General features: G+C 40.6%; 1 long non-coding RNA gene across 1 annotated transcript; it reads left to right on the top strand.

Moving 5' to 3' along the window:
- Positions 1–3,548: 3,548 nt before the first annotated feature.
- LOC147753889 (uncharacterized) lies at positions 3,549–6,047 on the top strand. The gene is made up of 3 exons (XR_015313966.1): positions 3,549–3,615; positions 3,817–3,885; positions 4,326–6,047. It is a non-coding gene; the product is annotated as an uncharacterized LOC147753889 (long non-coding RNA).
- The last annotated feature ends 13,146 nt before the right edge of the window (positions 6,048–19,193 follow it).

Genomic DNA, 19,193 nt, shown 5'->3' with positions numbered 1-19,193 from the left:
TGACACTCTATGGAAGCTAAGTATTTCCTACCGTCTAGAGCTTTAGGACCTTTGATCGGCGCAAGGTATCCTTCCCTCAAACGCGTGCTGGATCGACGACATAGCACACGAAACAGACTCATGTATCTTTTGGCCGATGCGAGATCGATTGTTGAGGACTTGCGTCGTCGGTTTAAGCTGGACAAAGTCAACGGGGTTTGAAGTTCATTGAAGTTAACCGGACTAGCTTCAATAGGAAAGCTGCGATCGATAATGCGTGAGAAAAGATGAGACGTAGCACCAAATATTTACGAAATATTTTGCCATTCACGGTCTTCACCTCAGGTGCTCTTTGTCAGCAATTCGAGCTCTACGAATCGACCGAGTGGTGCAGATGCGGCAAAAATATGCCTAGACGGATCATACATACAGAACCATGTGTAACATTTTTTCATGAGCTAACCATTTAACATCTTTATCCTTATGGTTTGTGCTTTTTCTAGTACCTTTCTTATGTTACTACGGTTAGCTCTTTTATCGTGTCAAATAACTTGAAATGTTCTAGTGCAAAACATTGTTTGCGTGGAAGTTTACCGCTGCAGGATGAACTGGGCAGTTGTTATTAGCACGTGGTCAACTCCGATCCAGTCTTCAATGACGATTGCAAGCGGCATCATAACGTTTTTCGTTTTTTTATACTTTCACAAATAGGTAAGAAAAAATTGCTAATCGAACGTGTTCACGTTCAACTTAGTATCGCAACGACCCCATATGTTCCCACAGCTCGTAGGTAAACATGTTACCACTATACTAAGAGGGAAATAACAATCTACAGTAATTAAATGGGTAATATATTAGTCACGTGATTTCCACCTGCTCATCGATTCTATATAACAGCGCACCACGATGACCTAGAGTCATCGGCGTCGAGCTCATGAATGCAATATTAATTCACTATGCACGTTAGAGACGGTGTTCACACCTAAATTTTCAATCACATTTAGTGGTCCTTAACACGTCGTGCAAGAAAGGCATCCTGCCTGTTTGCCGTGCTTCTGAAGTCATGTCGTTAATGATTTGTTCTTTATTACAATGTCTTCATGTGTTTAGACGTGGGCGATATGCTTCGTAGTAACTTTTGGTGGAAGCATACCAATGCTATGTCTCATCATCTATCATTCGACCGTTAATGAAGGCTCACTGAAATTTAAGGCAAGTACATCATTACATGTGCAATAATTGTAGGACTGATTTTATCGAACCCAGCCATACAGACGCGCACATAATTACCTGTACTGATAAAAATAATGACGATTACGATATTTTTGGATGATCTTAAAAAAGTTTCTGAACTCACAAGAAAGAGTCTGACATGTTTCGAACAAACGAATCCTAAACGGCGGTGCGAGGGCTGTCCTCAGAATCGTAAATTTACAATATGACTACATGGACCACTGAGAAGAGTACCAAACTCTCAGAATTTTCGACGTGGACGCACGTCGGCAATTTAGTGCAATCAAGTTACCCTGCTGCGCGAATATCAGAAGGTGGGGCTGACAGAGTAGCTATTTTTAACATTTCTATAAACTTTTTACATGGCGTTGTATAGTTAAGATATACAATGAACTATATTTTACAGAGGAATTAGACGGAAATAAGTGTTTACTCTTCGTTTGTCGTAATAACACAAATCTGATTTATGGAAACGAGATCCTGCCTCCATTTTGCCTGTCTGTAACTCGATATAGTATTACTACGCATAAGACGACGCTACCCACGTAGGTGTTTCACTTTAGGGCCTAAGGCCGTTCGGGCTCTGGGTTTTGTGTTCTCAGTCCAGATCGATTCTTTTGTGTAGGTAGATCACACCCGTTAACGCTCGAGTGTACGCACTACGAGATTTTTGGCAACCGATCGCCTTTCTAATTGCGAATTTCATGAATGGAAGCACGCGTTCGACTATCTAGGGTTCAGAGGACGACGATATGGAACACGTTATCGCTGTAGCTTTTCGAATGCGTGCATGCACATCCGTTTGGCTAGAGTCGCAAGACATAACCGCGGCTTCAGTCTGGCCGTATATGATCCGGAGCTGTAGCAGTATCGTTTCCCGTTTAATATGAAACATCGGCACGTTCATGAGTACACACCCAAAAGCATCTGTTCTTATGTTTGTGACGTGGTCTCTGATATGACGTGGGTCTTTCGGCGTTTTTCTGATATTTGCTGCTTTTTAGATATGCCATCTTTATGGTGGGCATTACCGAACGCTTCGCAGTTGCTACGGATTTCTTTACGTGCCACGGCAACGCATTGAATCTGACATCTGGTTGCTTCGGAGGCTTACACTCCCAAACGACCTTGCGCGCCACAGCACATCTTTCTGACCCACTCGGCACGCTCCAGACTGGGTTTGCAGTAAGATGATTGACAAAGTTGACGGTAAGAAGTCTTGCCAGCGCGACGACTTTGCAAGCCTTTAAGAACGTGTCGAATTTAAAAGGCAGCCCGACGCGTGCATCGTATGGTGCTACTTCTAGTAAAACGACTTGAATGAACGGGCCTTAAACTCAGCTTGTGTTCCCGTGTTGTCCGCAGCCGATTCGAATCAGTGTCCATAAGTAAGACAGGCCCTCATACGATAAGACATCCCCTGCTGTCCTCAATGTCCTAATCTATTGCTTAACCATCTAATAGCTAAGAAATAGCAGATTCTACAGCAACGCGACTTTCTCCACACTTCGCTCAAATGTTCCACCATTGGCCTTTGCATCGCGGCCTGGCAGGCCACTTCATGCTTCTATGAATCGACTAGTCCCCTAGCAATTCAGCTGTGACGATTCGTTTTCCTTTCGGTGCTACCAATTGTACTGACGATCCACTAACACTGGCACAAATGGATTTATTCAGGCGACACTTCGTCCTGATATAGCGGTCATGACAAGAATACTTAGGACTACACATATATACATAATCGTATTTCTGCATTTGCTATACTACATAACGTCGTTGTCAGCACCGTGCCTTAAAAGTAATTTTGGCGATTTTTTTTTTTGCAAACCACGTCATCAAAAAAAATTCTCATGGACTCAACTATGGATAGTTATCTCTATCCGAAAGTGGCACATATATGATAGAAATACAGATCTTAGAGCGATCATATCGATTTTGAGCAATGATTTTTAGTATTTATTTTTACTTTTCGAATGAGGTTCTGTTTGCGGATATCCAAGCCATTTACAACATGGCTTTATACCTTACACAGAGCAAGACGTATCTAAATAAGCAGTAAATGATTAAAAAGCCCTGTAGTTGTAACGATACCTGGATAACTGGACTTTTCGCACGATACCATCAGTTGTTCATACGAGCCTACCTATGAGTTTGTATAGCGAGAACTAACTATAGGAGATGGAATAAGAGCTTAACGTACATTTGGACACATGTATCGTATCCGCTTATCTAAAACTTCTAAAGCAAGCCCGCCTTTGATAAAGCTCGAAATTACATATAACATAATGTAGTATAGTATGCCGCTAATTATTGCATTTTTAGGCATATTTCATCTGTCAGGGTGTCATAATCCTGTTCAAGATTCTCGTCCCGATGTATATCGCGTCCGACGTTGAGCCAGCGGTAAGTTGTCGTCTGCCAGCCACATTTTTACATGATTCATATCTATGGCGATATAACTGTGATTAAATTTTATCAAGGCCGAAGGCAGTGCTGTAGCTGCCTGTATTTATAACGGCCACGCTGATACAATCCATTCAGTTTTGCGTTTGATTCTCTTCAATTGGGTCCTTTATTAATTAATATACCTCGACTCGATTGTAGATCAAAAAGTTGCAAAGGACGTTATTGGAAGCCCATATGGATAGAGCGCCCAACACGTTTTTAAGTCAGGTAACCCACTCTCAGATACTTTATTACTATTCTACATAAGCTTGAGTAGGCGATTGATTTTTTAACAAAGAGTTTCTCTCTCTAATAACGTGCACTATATGTCCTATTAGATCAAAGTGGCTATATCTGTCATGACAGATCCGATCCGTCTATGCAAATACGTATAGGATATGTAGTCTCGTTGAAATGTGACGGCGCTGTAGGTTGCCGTCTTGAAGACTCATTAGTAAATAGATAAGGCAACGACATTCTTTGGAATGATAGTACCGCCCATGTAGGGCCGTAATCACTAGTTTAGTTATCTAGCGCCCAGTTAATAAAAAGTGGGCATGAACGAAATGGCATTTATACGACAACCGCTGTTACAGACCCATCACTATTAATGCAGAACACGAAAATCAATAACGTTTTACTACCATTCTGTGGTTCTTGCCTACAAGGTTGCACAGTTCGAGCGTGGTCTAAATCCAGAGCTCGACCTAAAATGTTCCGGTTGTGGACTCTTTCTCGTAGATCTGCGATCATTCACTGCAATTATCGGACTAGTTATCACCTATTCGCTCGTCATAATCCAGGGGACCACCGGAGCATAACTGACATATTGTGTTCTATACAGCAAAACAAATATGTATACAGATTATATGTTCCTTTTTGCCCTTTAAAATGACTTGAAATGGCCAACGCAAAGCGACACGACCACTGACTTTACCTGAAAGTGGTCGATTATATGATCAAATTAAGGAAAACTACATTACTAACTGTGTTTCCTCTACAATTTTGGCCCAATTTTTCGAATTTTCAACAAATCACATCAGGAAGAAATACGAATAATAAGAAATATTTTTCTATCTAATATTTACATAACAGTTATTGATGGCTGTGGTGTGCAATATATAATAGTATCAAATAATTTGTCGATCTAAACACCGTTTCTCACGGTGCTCGTTGTCCTGGCGATAGATTCAGCCCACATTGATATTGCAGATCGGCATCCGTAGAAGCCGAAACTTTTCCGGAAAGGATTTTATCTAAATTATATACTATGACTGTATGTATGTACAATTTACTCGTAGGAGCATACGCCTGTTAGGTAGAATACACACGCAAATGTACAAGTATCAGATCTGCACGCACCGACGCTTCGCTCTACCTCAAACTCTTCCTCAACGGACGCAGTTTCTCTTATTCCCAGATGGGCACGGTGCAATACATATAGCAACATTATAATGACAGAATTGAATTCTGCGAAAGCGCTAAATCGGCGCATCAATCTTTGCTTCGTCCGATCTAGCGGATATCGCCTTGTTGGAATAGGCTCGGTTGCCTGGGAAATGAAGGATCGGCCGCACAGGCCAACATAAAGGCATTCGTAGTGTGACTATATGTGTGTGTATTCATACCTGCATGTATTATATCGTCGACAAAATCCTTTCCTTTCATCCTTCTTATTCGAACCTAGCCAGTGGTCTGGTTTACCTTCTTTCTATGAAACCTCCACTTCAGTTCCCATAGCGGGGCTTAACTTATATCAACTTTTGTGCACTTTGTGGCTTAAAAGTTTTCCACTTGTGGATTTGCAGTTCAGATACGAGCTTTAAGGTAAGCGTTTCTAAGATAACACAAACAATCAAACAAGCTCGGGCGCATGAGTCTATTTCACGCTGAAATTAATACCTTGCGTGGAATACTATAGAGCTGATTATTATCCAACGAAATTCTAATTACCTTGAAAATGAAAGTAGGCAGGAACATAAATACGTTTAAGGGATTGCAGTATTTTTTATCTAACTACATTTCGAATATATGATATTTATAATTAATTAACTCGATGGAAACATCTATATGGTTTCACTTTTGTAGAAGTTGAATGGATGAACCATGACTATCCGGTCGACGTGTTACACAATGTTTACATATTTATCAATAGTAAAACAACAATTTAACAATAACTTAACATATAATTTAACTGAAATATTTATACAATCGCCACTTGCAACTATGCCTGTCTAAACACGTCGTCCTAGCATATAAAAAGAACCCCTAACGTCCAAGTGTTTTGCGACCGAGGCCATCGGTCGTAAAATATTACAGTTAATAAACTTACTTAGAGTAATAGGCAATGAGACTGCGTAGTAAGCATTGAGATACAATGTACCATTGATTCGAATATACACCGTGGATCAGAGTTACATATGAGATAGGTTTTTTTTCCTTTTTAGTAGTAAAATCTTCTTGCTTTCGACTCGGCTCCTCAAAAGGTAAACGTAGTGCTTCGTATGTATTGTAAGAGCGCTTCAAAAAAATCACCGCACATTGCATCATGGAATCATTTGATTTTTGGCGGGCTCAGAGGTGAAGGACGGGTTGAATGCAAATCTTGACGTCTACTCTTCCTGAATTGAAAACCGCTGCACTTTTGTTGTAGTTTAAATAGGTCGAAGAAACTTCTTTCCTGCTGTCATTTGACTGTCCTCCAGCTATGAAAATTCTCATCGGCCTGTAATGCTATTCGTAGTATCTGGGTGTTGCAGATGTAGCGTTTCGATGAGTAGGAGTTGATATTGTCCTTACTTTCACCTTTCGTTTAAATTATTAGCTAGGAACCTAAGTAATTTTTCCCAAAGCTGCCTACCCTGTTCTCTTCTTTATGTTGACGTAAAAACATGACTTCTCGTCCACCTATAGCAATTCTGTGTTAAAAGCTGTCATTGTGCTCTGCATCAGACTAAACGCTGAGGATAGGTGAGAAGCCGTATTTCCTTGTGGGCTTCGTCCAGTGCGTGAGCTTCGCAAATTAGTAATGTTTAATAAGGTTTTTAATAAACGAAATTTATTCTGGTATCCACAGCTCATCGTCTAGGCAGAGTAACGGGCTGTTTTCCAGCCGGGATATGGTATTCCCTCCAAATCAAATAAGATTTAATTTTTGACCTTAACGAAGTCCTTTGAACGATTTTCTGAGTCGCACAATTCAAGGTGTATACGGTTACGGTATCCTAGACTGCTTTGGCAACTTTTAACTGCGTCAAAATAAGATAGGTGTCAAAAGTGCGTATTTTACCTGAGACCTCCATCTTTGAAGGCAGAAGACTCCGTATAAAATTTCGTCCACTGTACAAATAAACAATGGCGGGCCTATTCACAGACGGCACTTAAGAGTAGTATTGTACATAGAAGTTAACAAACAGTGATGAGGTAGAGAGGAACTTTAACAAGGGAAGAGGAAAAATAAGTTGAAAATGTTGTGTGTCCAACCTGGTATTTAGCTTTGTCGCCTAAGATTAGTGTGATAACCGATAGACGTATGCGGATAAGTTATAGTCGAAACAGCTTATCCACAAAGTCGCAAGAACCGTCAATATTCTAATTTACGAATACAAATAATCTAAAACAAGCATGATAGCAATGCTATATGAAAAGCTAGTTGATAGAGTTTATTACATATCAGGACCGCTCAATGGGTGTTAAGACGCCAGGACAATGCTATAAGGCGTTTGCATGCGTGCTTGTCTGGCGAACGGTAGGTGGCGAACCAGTATCATCTTCAGCTTCTGATTTCTACGATATCATTGTCCTGTTTTTGCTCATCCGTCGTGTTGTGCGATAACCCTTCAAGATATCTGTATTCGGGATCCAGTTGTGTACTGATAAACACATAACCACACTAAAGCGATAAAAATCGACTTGAAATGAATGAGTGCACATACGAAGGATGACTGAACAAGTTGGTGGATCTATGGTTGAGGATGGAAAGTACAAGTGATACGATACCTTTTTTGCTGCCGCTGATGCTGCTGCAGTTGTCGAGGTCAAGTCGAAGTTACTCTCATCGATATTCTCTTCTGCCTCGTCAGCTTCTCCAGCGGGTTCTTACGTCCTTTCCAGCCTGGTGCTCTCCTGAAAAAGCTCTGTGCTGCTATTACCCATAGTCGTCGAATAAGGCCGCGACGTTACAAGTGCTTGCTTTAACTTTTCCCCTACGAATCGACATTTCACTCACAGAAAAACAAAGCTGAAACAACACAATAATGCACAGGCTTAGGCGGTTGAAACCTACACCTCCATCCAGTCAGTCACCATTGGCGTCCGATATGTCGACGTTTGTCGAGCAACAAAGCAACACTAGTAACGGGAACGCCAGTCAAAACGACGACGCCAGGCAACAACAACATGACGACGAACGCTCTTCATTCGCTCGTTCGTTTTTTCCTTTGTCCGAACAAGACGACGACCGACGTCCAAATTATTGCCGCCACTTCTACTGCTGCTTTTGCTGTATTCTCCTATTTTTGTTCACGAGTTCCGATTGGAAATAAATCAAACAAACGCTGATCGGCCCCCAGTTCTTTTGGCCAACCCAGAAGAAGCTGCGCTTTCAGTTACCGTCCTGCTAAAAAGATGGTACAGCCAAAAGAGGAAAAGACGAGGCTTTCCTTTTTCCGATGCCAGATGACGAAATTCGAATGCATTCTAGGATGTTTCATTTTCTCTGCTCGTATAAACTTTGGATAGGACTAAATGCCAGGCGTATGCCTGCCTGCCTGCCTGCCTGCCTGCCTGCCTGCCTGCGCGTACGTATTGTTAACTCTGCCAGGGTTGTGACAGCTGTACATCCGAAAAACGCTGCAAGTGCCCCGAATTATTGATGATCCATTCAGTGGATATTGCGAGAACGAGCACTCGTACTTTCCTACGACTTATTTTTTAAAAGAAAAGTAAGCGACATACGGTTTCTGACCAAAGAATTGCGTACCGACAATTTAGAATCCTATAAGTCGAAAGTTTGTTGCTGTTTTCCTATATTCGAAAAAACGTTCGACACATTTTGTAAAATCATCAGCCGAAACACTGGATCAATCTGATGAAAGTTACAGTTGAACGTACGATCGTTACTCGCTTATGGCCGCTGCCGCCATTATAACGCGATGCGTCTTGTCCGTAAGGCTGACATATATAGCCAAAGTAATGACCACTAGAGATGCAGTTCCTGTTTGTGACTGAAGTTCAACGATATTATTAAAAATTACATATTTCACCTTCAGTTCTGATAGGTGTAGTGTAGGTAGGCTAGTTGTTGAAGTATACGCGTGCTAGTCCTAGGGAGAGAAACGTTATGATTTGGGTTCGAAGCCAGGCGTAGACAGATACATCGTTCGTTTCGCGTTGATGACAGGCGAAGCATCTGTCTGATGCAATGCTTAACGGCGATACTGAACGTTAAACTCAAATACTTAACATAGGCTTTAATACCACATTATAATAAAACGATCGTTAACGTCACCTTACTAGAGAAACAAATGTTATCTTATTGAAATAATAAATTATCGCCGTCTGGATAGTTAGGTCGAATGGCACCATCCCAAAATGATTATATTGCCCCATATAGTACACTTAAGCAAATGAAATTTTCATGTGTTTAGAACAATGTCGAAAACGTATATAGCGGGTATGGTCTTAATTTTTCTTGCGTTAAGTTGACCCAAAATCCTCCTATGACCCCACTGGTCTGTCTAATAAATGCTAGGGGTTCTATGTTGCCGCCTGCTGCAGGTTGACTTGAGCAATGCCGGAAGTCACTGGTACCATAGGTTAAGCGGCAGCAATTAGTTGCTACGGGTATTTGTTACGGCAGGATCATCTGGTTCCACTAAAGGATCCCGCGGTTTCGGCGGATCGCAAACACAACCCTGGATTAGCTAAAAATAAATTTTCTGCATAGAGTAAATTTAAACGTACGCTGAATATTACACGATGTCGCACCGGAAGGCTGTTCCTTCAGTACGGAGTACGATACTATAGTTGCTTATGGGCTACGAATTCGTCTTTCAAGCAACGTCGCCGGCACATTCGTGGCCGCGCGAAGTACTATATTCATCGGCTTCCCTGTTTCCGGTAGGTATATGGACGTCTAGGCTCGCTTATAAATCCGTGGACATTGCAATTAATAAATGTATGTACTTTTACTACTGACACTTCAGTTAATGTTATGTGTTCCCTATTACTCTCAACAGCTACCCCTACACACCTTAGGGGGTATGAGGGGCTTGACGACAAAGTTGGACAAAGCTTGTAGCGAGCCATACAATCTATAAAATTCGAAGTCTCTGTCTTTCCATCGGTTCGGAACGTCAGAAGAAATAAATAAATGTTGAGACGAAAGTGTTTGTACGCGTCAAGGGCCGATCATTTCAAGGAGCATTGTCTTGATGCTGGGCGAATGTCGATCAACAATTTGGGTCTGCCCCACTTCGAAGGACAAAATAAAGGCTATAATGAAATGGGATGGACGTACAGATTGGGTAATAAGAGAAAAAGAGTAGCGATACCTAAAATAGAACAAACGAAACCTTTTATTATGCGTCGTCATAAAAGCTAACAACATCTTATCTTTCACGGGAACTTTTTAGACTTTGCCGGTGAATATAATAAGTTTCGTATCAACATTCTATGTTCAGTACTAATAGTAATAATAATTTCTTTAATAGAGGTTTCCAGGTTCAAGACAGTTTCTATCGACATCGTTTGTCAGCCTAAAAATTCAGATATGCGAACGGGTTAATTAGAAAAAATACTTGTAATGCTCCGCATCTATAGTAGACAAAATATCCTTCTGCCGAGAAAAGTCTTACTAAGACGTAACCCCAGCGATCACCATGGCCAGCTTTCAAATGAAACCCAAAGTAAAAAACACAACGCACCAACACGGGCCCCATTCCTCTGGATGTATACCCCCACGTACGTCTGCTACCCTGTAACAATAGGACTTAATCTATACCTTGATGATGATCAACTTTGATCATCAGTGCGATAAATGTATACTACGAAGCATATTTCGATTTGACGAAGATACGTAATGTCATTGTAGGTAGTCGTTGCAATGATTATTAGGTAATGAATAAACCAAACAATATCTGCGTTCTTGCGAAAGCTGGGGGTGCCTTCAGATAGCGGAAATAAAGTTTGGTTGAAGTTTTATTCTGCATATTCGAAGTTACGATCTATTGAGCTGATTGAATTGCGACATATGGTCATACAAAAAATAGTGGCAAGAGAAAGGCAAAGAAATTAGATTTTAAACGGCGATCATTCATGCCATGAAGTACGGCTGTTAACTGTCGTTGTTGCCATTTGGATTCGATTCCATATATATATATATATATATATATATTTAACCGTATTATAGTTCTTCGAAAAAGAGGACTAGTGAAAGAGCCTGTTTTAGGTATAAACTTTTGTACCTGCTGTATCCACAGCAATTGACACCGCCGCCGTCTGATCCGCCCCGTCCGTGAGCGCCGCCGCAAAACCCCATAAATCCCTTGTCTGTATCGTTAACTTAAAACATACAGCTATCATAATACATCAGATATGATTCATATTTTTCAGCAGACATATCATATATACCACGTATTTCTGTACGTGATCACTTTTTTTTTTATAACTTATTTATGCCGCTGCTATACAAGTGTAATTCACGCTAATCGTACAGCTTCGAAAAGCACTTATGACATCATGTTGAGATTTAAACAATTTGTTTATTAAGACGTTATCGAATAAAAATTGATCATCTGTCAAAGCAACGTCTGATTGTTAGGATAGATGACGTAGAGCCCTCACCGCAAAAATAGATACACTTAGAAATATGGTGATAGTTACATTCTAAAATCAAACAACGTCGTACAATAGAAGTTATTTAACTCTGTTTTTTAACATCACCTACAGTTATTGACAGAAGACTTTAGCCGCACTTGACAAATCAGAAAGGATTCCTCAATTGTCGTTGAAAGGATACTTTTTTCATCAGTGTAAGAGTAGGTCACAACTGTAACGCGAACGCAAAGAAAGGTAAACGCCTTCGTGTCCCGTTTTTAAGCCAAGTTCATAGCATGCGGCATCTATTGATCTATCTATCCTATTCTACTTCGTTCGTTTGACCTGATGAAAAAAACACGATACCTTTACACACGTGAAAAGCTGAAGCCTCACAACCCATACGGCTTCCACCGCACCTCTGAACAGCTCGCTGGTATTTACCGTCGCGAAGAGTCCTTCGCGGGACCCACCATGGAAATCGAACCGTCTCTTCCGAAATCTTTTAATGAAGAACAATGTTTCCAGTAGTAGACCCTTCGTTCAAACTAGGATTTCTGCGGAAAGCTGTCTCCGCCATCATATTCACAGGCCGAAACTGACCATTTTAGATGGCTGGAGTTGAAATATTTTTCATCGCCTATTGCGATTCGCTAAACAGTAAAAAGGCATTACAAAATATTGTATCGTTTAAAATAGCGCGGTTTGGGATCAACGCGTTTAATATATATGGTGCAGTACATCTGTCGATCTTAAATGCACCTCGCCTCAAATAAGCGTATATATATATATTAGAGCTTTACACTAATGACATAATTTCAACACGCAAGAGAACATCAGGCAAAAAATTCCGATATTGTTTCTGCATTTCATTATAGAGGACATAGTCAACGACGTAAGTACACAAATTTTCCAACTAAACGCTCGAAATGGGTATTAGTTATTTCCTCAAAATATACATCAACTGTAGCCACCGTTCAAGTGGGCGCCGGCAATAACAATTGCGGAAAAGGCTCGCGCGGTAGCCACCAGGAGGCGTACGCTGTTTACACTGTTTCGTTTCTACAAAACATCAACTTCTCCATTTTTAGCACAGTTATGGTATTTTGAATTTCGTAGTTTTGAGACAGCGATCTGCCTGGAGGGACTAGGCCATGCTGAAAAAGGCCATCCACTTGAAGCAATGCTCAACGGCAGTACGTGACATAAAACTCGAAATATCAATTACCATTCAACATCACCGATTATTGAAATGTGTAGAAATTTAGTTAAAATACAGGCGTAATGCAATTTCCTATTCTGTCGTTAGAAAGGCGAATATCGAAGCTTCTTATAATGCTAATATTTTAAGAGCCCGCACCTGGTGGCTAACTAGAAGGCCGTAATAAATTCCCAGGCGTTTTTAGGTGAAGACCTTATGGGTTTAAGTAATAGAGATTAGCTTTTCTCATTATGGTCATCATCTAGACGCATAGTACGTCGCGTGCAACAGAAGCCGTACTTGTGGCTTCGCTACGCTAAAGGAGTAAGTTTATTTCCGGAATAGCGAGCGTTTCTATGGTTACTGCTGGATAGTAACTTTCGAAGCACGTGACAAAATTGCGGAAGATGTATCGAACAGATGTATATATCGCACAATAACAGAACGAACCATCGTAACAAACGAAACTGGAGGTGACGTTTGATTAATACAGTATGCCATATTGCAACATACGCATAAAATCGTGTCGGATCACACCTGTAAATATTTGATCTTTGCAGTATAGCGGCGGCCCACTATAAAATTTACTTTAAGCAGCGAAGCAACGTTGACAGAATTTGCGTTGTGGGGAAGCATTGTACTGGCAGAAGCTGTGTGTATCCTCCTATTGAATCGGGTGACGTATTTCATCGATTACAAAGAAAACCCTCCTAACGATCAGCTCGAATTTCGGGTACAGCCCTCGGATATAGAAGAGTCCACCATACTCATCTCTACCACCGGATAAATAGGAAAGACAAAAGGGTCCATTTCTGCATAGCGTAGTTTTGCATTTCCATGATGAGTTCGATTCGAGATCACGAAAGCTCGTGTCGTTCAAGCACGTTACGGTCGCTGTACCGAAGCCTCCATCGCAATTTGTGGGAGATATACTACAGTTCAATCAGATCGTAATCAGAGAAAATAGGGGTCGGTCCAAGGCGATAATTTGGATCCGTTGATGTTTGACCGAGTCAGTCTCGAGATCAGTACACAAAAGACAAAAGCGATGAAGTGTAGGCACGCACCATACGAAGCTTGGAAAGAACGGTAAGCTTAAGTTAGAACCGTAAGCGTTGAAGTTTGCAAATGAATTTACCTACCTCGACATCGCGTTGACTCCGTCAGTCAAGGCTTTCGGTACGCATACCAAGAAAGAATACGAAAACGATTTACGACGACCATTAGATCAAAGCATCTGCATATATGTTGCTTAACATTTTCTATTTCATCATACATTTGACATATATATATATATATATATATATATATATATATATATAATTAGCGTTGCCGATCTAGTAGCACTAAGCGAAGTAAAAGAAAGCTTCCTGGAAGGGTACTAGGCTTGACCGCATCGTGCGTTCACAAGTTCTCTCTGCCTGTTGGACACTGTTTTATGAAAGAACGGAATTCAAAATCTCGCAAAACCGTGACATTACTCTTAGTAGAGAGAAATGGTATGAAGGATTAGGTGGTAATATATTAAAAGCAAAAGCTAAAAGACCAAAGAATCGTAAAGATGACGTAGACTAAGAAGCATGTGAATTTTACGTTAGGAATAATAGGCCTTAAGTTAGAGGAATCTAGCTGGAGCAGATGCTGTTGTAGGTGTGATCATATTTGTTCGTAACTGAGAATTGCTTTAAATCCAAACTTACGTCCTTCCCCATTGTATGTTCGAGTAACTCCCTATGTAACTCGAGTGCACTCTGGGCGGTTATCGTCTAAAAGGAAACTGAGGATCATCAGTTGCGCTTGAAAGGAGAGGAACTGTGGCTCGATACCCATCGTTCGGCTACGACGTTCCCTTATTCAGTATGGCAAATTCTAGCTTCACTCGCAAAATATCGATCGCTTATGAAAAAGGGTGTGGCCTTTATAAATCGGTCTTTTACGAACATACGAGGCCATTAGTCTCGGTTCCAGAAGATATCAAATGGAAATGTGTCTACGGCTGAGTAGGGATCGGGAATTAACAGTAAGCATAAAAAGAAATCAAAGTGCTCGTTGCTTTTCATGCAGTTTCAACAATCTGTCTCTCTATATCGCACATCTTAGTAAGTATAATGTCACACAGTATTCGTAAATTACTAGAGAAAAAAGGATCAGATTTTCTGAATCGAATGTGCGTATCCGTTGTCTTCGACGTAGTATTCGGCATTGGCGAATCCGTTAGTTGGCCTGTCCTGAAAATGTCACGGGTCTTCGTGTCTTCAACGCAGCACAGTCTTCAAACGACAATCAGTTGATTTCAAAATTATAGAAGCCAAAATCAAAGACTGGTGAACATCCTATGTGACAAATACCAAAGATCTGCATAATTTTATGTTTCGACATTCGGAGCCCAATTCAATGCCCTCATTGTCCTGCTCTGCTTTGTTTCTGCTTCGTATCCTTGAAGCTTTCCACGCGATAAAATCAGGCGTCCATAACTCCCTGTTGGGGTCTATGCTGTCCATGATTTCGAATACACACGACAAGTAACAACCTATAGCCCATTATTATACGAGAGAAAGAAAGAGAGAGCACGCTTTTTCTCGGCTGTACCGTTAACTGAGGTCGACCAACAGATACTATACACTTCCCGTGTTTCATACAACATAGCATAGTTCAATGTAATGAAGCAGACCTTTCGCTTGTCCGCGTGAGAAATCATAGATAATCTAGTATACAAAACGAATGAATTACACGTCCGCACACACGAACCTTCCGCAGATGCCATCGCGGGTGATTCGAGGTACTTTACGAAGCGCAAAAGTAGTTGGGAGACCGCTGTTCTGTATAGGCCGTGAATTTCTAATCAAGCTGGTTCGTGTCGCAACTACACACATCGTAGCTACACAATGATGCGTCTATACAATCAACTGTACCGTGACACAGGCACATAATGCAGCAGCCACTTGTGTAGCTGACGTGAAAATCTAGGACCAGCTGAAAAAATGCAGAAGTTGTCTTCGGCGTTGTACCGCTTTGGCGGTAAATGCGAAGCTACAGTGCCACTCGTGCCGAACGCATTCGTCCTAACTCAAATGACATCTCGGAAAGGATTGAAACCTATCAAATTGTGTACACTTGCTTGAATTGTCGCACGCAAGTTTTCCTCCGTGAACTCATACGGAACTTTATTACCGTCAGATGTACCTAGACGTATTAGTTAACTAGACAAGGCGATAAAGATTGTTGTGCGAAATTACGTCGAGAAAACTGGCAAAGGTAGGACTAAGTGAGACGAAGGACGGATTCGACAAGAGGTTCGAAAAGATTCCGTACGTAGAGAACTAAAGAAACGATGCTGTGATTTCATTAATAATCAGCGCCGCAGCAGCTCGTGCATAGCGTTCAATTAATTAATTAGCATTAGGACAATATTAATTATCATTTGCATTCGTAGTAGCAGCTGTCTGGACAATACCCAGTGTATATTCGTCTGAGTGCTACTATTACTTCTGCAACTTCGCATGTAGAAGCAGAAGCGGGATTGCAATTAGCGTATCAGCAAGGGACCACCCCGTAGGTGGCTCAAGTGAAACGATAGATGACGAATACAACAAATGCGTTTATTGGATATATCAGCTTATTGTGTTTTAGCATTCATGTGCCCCAGGGGGAACGAGAGTATGGGCTGAGTGGCACAACCGGGTATATGCGTATAATTTCCTTGGGCGCAGTTACTTGCGACAGGGTTGGACCTTTGCCTGGCAGTCCATATAGAAGAAATCAGCTCGCCGGTTTAAAGGGCTAGGATGCCTAATTTGACCAAAAGAGTAAGGGTTCGCTGCTTTTAGCCTAGCAAATCATATATATACATATATAACCCAGAAAACGGTTGGATGAATCTAGTTGCGAAGTTTTTCGACAAAAACTTTTCATCCAGGATATCTCTGACTGTGTTTTTGTCTCTTGACACGATCTGCCAGTTTAACTTTCGTCTTAGAATCTCTATTGCAAAAAATTCTCTATACACAGGAAATCATTGGGAAAATTATACGTTTGAGCCATCTTTATCGAATTCTATGAATCTGCTATGTTTAAAAAAGCGATCAAGTGCAGCCTCGAATTAGTGCTCCGTAGGTATGAGAATGTCATATTTCCTGTCAGTCCTACACCTTAAGGCATAAGCACAAAAAAATCTTTGCAAGCAGCATAGCTATCCCTTCCGTCACGTCATGCACCATTCGTTAATGTTTTTTTTTTTTTATTAAAGCAAGAGGATTTAAGAACTGTTTAGTTTCTCTTCTAATATATACAGGGTGTTCAGAAAATTATGCTAGATTTCCTGCATATTTCGAGTTTTACGTCCGGTATGTCTGTCAGGTATCACATCGGACGGATGGCTGGCTTCTAGTGCGAAACGAAGTATGTCTATGGCCGGGTTTGAAGCTACACTGCAACGTGTCCTTAAATTTAGCAGACAAAAGAAGTTACTCACTAAGTTATCATGCTGTAATGCCTTGCGGAAGCTTAGCCAGATGCACAATGTTAAATGTGATCTTAGGCGTTGTTTTTTCTTTTCCTTTTAAAATGTTCATTTAGACACATGGTACCGTGTATATCAAAACAGAAAGCAAAGGAAAGCTGTCTATAACAAAAAACTGTGGTTAAGAAAAGTATAGCTGAATTTTTAAAAGGTTGGGGAATTTTAAACACCGTATGAGGCCCTTTACGAAGATTTTTTAATGAATTTTCTGCCTTCCTATTTTCTACAAATACATATTTATCAAGACAAATCCGATTTTATCAGGACTATATTTTAATTTTTTCTATTGATTTTTCTCGCGGTACAAATAGCAATATGAATCTTCGGCCGATCATCAAGTTCTACAGCGATTTCCTCAATGAAGCTTCAACTTTAAAAATTGTCCTAAATGATAACAGACTCTACGGGACGGAAAAGTTTATGATGAATGAAATACATTTCTGTTCATTATCATAAGGTGCATATGTCTGAAGTATGGTTGTTTTAGGGATGGCTTGGAAGACAAAGTGGTCGAACTTCGTTCTGATCGACTTCCCACAATTGTAACCGATGCAAACTTCGGATAAAATAAAAAATGTTTTATTACTAATACTGTACGTAGGTTAATCTTCACTTCTTATAGGTTCTTCAATAGTGATTCACGAATTCATACTTCGCTATTATCATCGCTGCTTTTGCAAAACAATTCAATCTTCGTCATGCTTTGACCTTTGTATTGACTTGATTTCTCCCCGTCATCAAAACTAGGCCAGCCCGAAATGAAACAGATTCAAACGCTTCCAGAAAGCGAACATTAGTGACGTAGCGTCTGACGATACCGAGCATATGCCAATAGCAATTAGATATTAATCAGTAGCGAACAGAGGCAGCACTCTTCCTAAAACAGAACGATCATAAATTTACACGTCACCATTTCTAAATCACAACTCCGATTGATGGAAGGGGAATCCGAAGGTCTAAGGTACAAGGCTGGATCGCAGTTTTAACCTTATACTAAAAACAAGGTAATTCATTAGGTATTTAATAATAATACACTTGACTTCATAACAGTAACGAGCGTTGCGGCTTGCTCGCCGAGCGATCTTGTTGACTAGCTTTCGCTTGTTTTATTTTCTTATTTGGTAAAGCCATTTATAGCATTCAAAAAATGTACTTAGTTTCTATAATGATAGTAGGTAGCCATAGTTACCTTCAGCAAGATATATATATATCTCGATCGTGAACGTACTGACGGCGAAAAGGCCTTTTTCGTTCTAAAGCTTACAATAGAATTTTAAAATATGAAGAAGATTGCGGTTAAAGCTAATGAGGAAGTCGTCACTAAATACATACAAAAGAAAATATAAGTACAGATCTTTTGAATTGAACTATATAACAGCTAGAATCTTCTAAGGATAATGATTCAGCAATAGACAACGTTATCCTGTTTTTCTAAATATAAGTATTGTTTTGTGCTTTCTAGCAGCGCGGATTGTCTTTTAGCTGTGTTAAGCACTGTTTCACTTTTACCCTGTGATAAGTTTGTCATTAAAATCAAGTAACTATTAAATGTTACTAATTACAGATCTATACATTAGAGCAGAGGCACCAGGCTCTTCGTCTACAGGATCTTTGTAATTACATTACGTGAAGATTTCGTTAGGGTTTTGAGTCCTCGAAGCAACCGGAGAAATCGCGTTCTTGCTGAACAATAGATATTACGCCTTATCATGATATCACTTTTTTTCACTAGTGTTGTTTATTGTTGCTACTTGCACGTTCTCGTAGTTGAAGTTGTGAGTTAGTGAGCGGCACGCAGATGTTTATACATCTGCCTCTAATTACCAAGGAAGCCAGTAACATTATCACCACCATCATCAACAACAACAAACACCAGTGTCTACAATCTTTGTCGCTATCTATTCCGAACAGGTTCGTACACCTGCATGCAGCGTTCGCTCGACATCTGCAACGAGTCGTCTACAAAACGCTTACCACCAGGGCGGCGCCACCCTCGTT

This window comes from Varroa jacobsoni, unplaced genomic scaffold, assembly GCF_002532875.2.
Source record: "Varroa jacobsoni isolate VJ856 unplaced genomic scaffold, vjacob_1.0 scaffold_127, whole genome shotgun sequence".
Classification (NCBI taxonomy): Eukaryota; Metazoa; Arthropoda; class Arachnida; order Mesostigmata; family Varroidae; genus Varroa; species Varroa jacobsoni.
The sequence above is the reverse complement of the archived record's forward strand: the minus strand, read 5'-3'. Positions and strand labels throughout refer to the sequence as shown.